Here is a 2,498-nt window from a genome sequence, read left to right as displayed (position 1 = left end):
TTTTAAGGTTTCTTCTCTTTACTAGCATATGCCTCAAATCCTTTTTCCCAAAGCCCATCCAATCGGTAGCAAATGTGAACCATTTGCTGGCCTGTCCCCCTAATCCATCATAGTTCAATACAAAAAGATGCAAAAAGACTGGGTGGATAAAGGAAATCAATACCCGTTTCCTGTTCTTTACCTTGAGATCCTTTGTCTGTTTTCAGGATGTCTTCAACAGAATAAAAAACAGAGCTCAAATTCCCAATCAAAATCAGATAAAACACAGGCGATAAGACACCATGTCTCTCCTTTCTGCAGATAAGAAATTTGAGTTATAACAGGACCAAAGTGTCTGAGCCCAATGCAGTTTTTTAGGGATTAGAGGCTTTTTGTGCTTCATAGTAATTTATAAACTTAATTATAAACTATTCAGAAACAAAGCAAATATTCCAACAGTAGAATGTTAGCAAATTAAGCAAAAAAAAAAAGGTCATCTACAGATTACAGGTAATCCTACATACTTTCCAATTTAGATTGTAACTTTCTTTTAAAATCCCTGAATACTGTTAAACTGTAAGTACCTGACCAAATATCAATATATATATGCTTTCCTATTGGGCAACATAAACAAAAAGTTAGTTCATCCGTAATTTCTAACCTGATGGCCTCATAAAACAGTGTTTGCAAAATGTTTTGTAAATTGCCTTTACTTTCAATGGTCTATGATTTTTAATACATCATATTTTTTTAAAGTATATAGATCTCTTACCTAGACACTTAGAAAATTGCACACTTGGGACTTCCCTGCTGGTCCAGCGGCTAACACTCCCAATGCAGGGGGCCTGGGTTTGGTCCCTGGTCAGGGATCTAGATCCCACATGCCACAACTAAAAGATCCCACATCCTGCAACTCAGACCTGGCACAGCCAAATAAAATAAATAAATAAATAGATATTTTTTTTAAAAAGAAAATTGCACGCTTATTACATACATACCACACTTTTCCAAGTAAATTATAATAAGGATTAAGCAATATAACCAACAGAGCTTTTCATTTTCAGTATGACATCAAAGTTGTTACTTTGTGTCCTAACGAAGTCCTTTCTTCAAAATGGTCACATGGCAAGCGAGAATAAACCCTTTTCCTTAGTCTTTGTATAGAAATGTGTTCAGTCCTGTACTTGTAGATAGGATCAATAAAGTTATAGGAGACCCTAAGAAAAAAGGTGAAGAATGCCTCTTTACGGTGGGTCTAGTAAAGCTGTTAGTCTGCCTAATAGCTCCCTTTTCATACATGCACATGGGTACCAACACTGAAGGGTGGTAAATCTTGGCTTCCTTTCATTTTGTTTATCATTATAAAGTAAGGGTTGTACCCTCAGCTAGTTGCCCATAAAAGAAGGAATTGCCTAATACCCAAGTCCTTAAGGTGTTTCTCGTACTATGAGGGTCTCTCCCAATTTTTAAATTTTTTTTTTTTTTGGCGGTATGCGGGCCTTTCACTGCCATGGCCTCTCCCGTTGCGGAGCACAGGCTCCGGACGCGCAGGCCCGGCGGCCATGGCTCACGGGCCCAGCCGCTCCGCGGCATGTGGGATCTTTCCGGACCAGGGCACGAACCCGTGTCCCCTACATCGGCAGGCGGACTCTCAACCACTGCGCCACCAGGGAAGCCCCCAATTTTTAAATTTTGAACAAAAAGTACTGTTTGGGAATGAGCTGTTAGCCTGATAAGACTCTCCTTCACATGAGTCTTAGATGCTGATAGAAGTCCCCTGATGAACTAAGTTAAAAAAACTTTAAAAGGAGGCAAAGATTTAACACAGGTAAAATGACTTTTACCAGGAGTATGACTCCACCAATACTTGTATTGGACAGCGTAAAAAGCTCTTTAAAATTACTTTGAAAAGCAATTCAGAAAGTTATTGCATTGAGGAGATGCACTTATAGTGCATACACTTACAAGATGAACTCAACTTTCTTAATGTTATGCCAATAAGAGTATGGGATTTAGGTTAAGTTCTCTAATAGCATCATACATGGATTGTAAAAGTGCTGTATTTCAAAAACTGACTTGGATGCGAAGATGATGTCTTCTAAAAAAACGCTGGATGAATCCAAGATTGGTTCTAGTCACAACAATGATGCTGTGTTTTCTTCATCTACATTAGGATTGTTCTGATCTAAAAATCATTGCTTGTCCTGGGGAGAAGGGGGGATATGTGTGTTTTTTGTAAGCATTGGCTTGTGGATGAATGTATCATCATGCTGAGAAAGGAGTGACTGGCCAATTTGATTACCTACTCCTCTTACTTTGGAGTACAGACTGGGACAAGGAAGTGGAGTAGTCGGGCTCAGCTGCTGCCTGAGTAATTCCACCTGTGAGGTTATTAAAGCCTGATGAGCCCCGACTTTGGGCTGTGAGTTCTTCACCCACAGCCTCCCCCGTCCCTTTACAGTGTTAATGCACACAGGCTGCCTGCGTGCTTTCATCCCCAGTAAAACCAGCATCCATGT

This window comes from Kogia breviceps, chromosome 5 (genome assembly GCF_026419965.1).
Source record: "Kogia breviceps isolate mKogBre1 chromosome 5, mKogBre1 haplotype 1, whole genome shotgun sequence".
Lineage (NCBI taxonomy): Eukaryota > Metazoa > Chordata > Mammalia > Artiodactyla > Physeteridae > Kogia > Kogia breviceps.
This window is presented reverse-complemented; position numbering follows the sequence as displayed.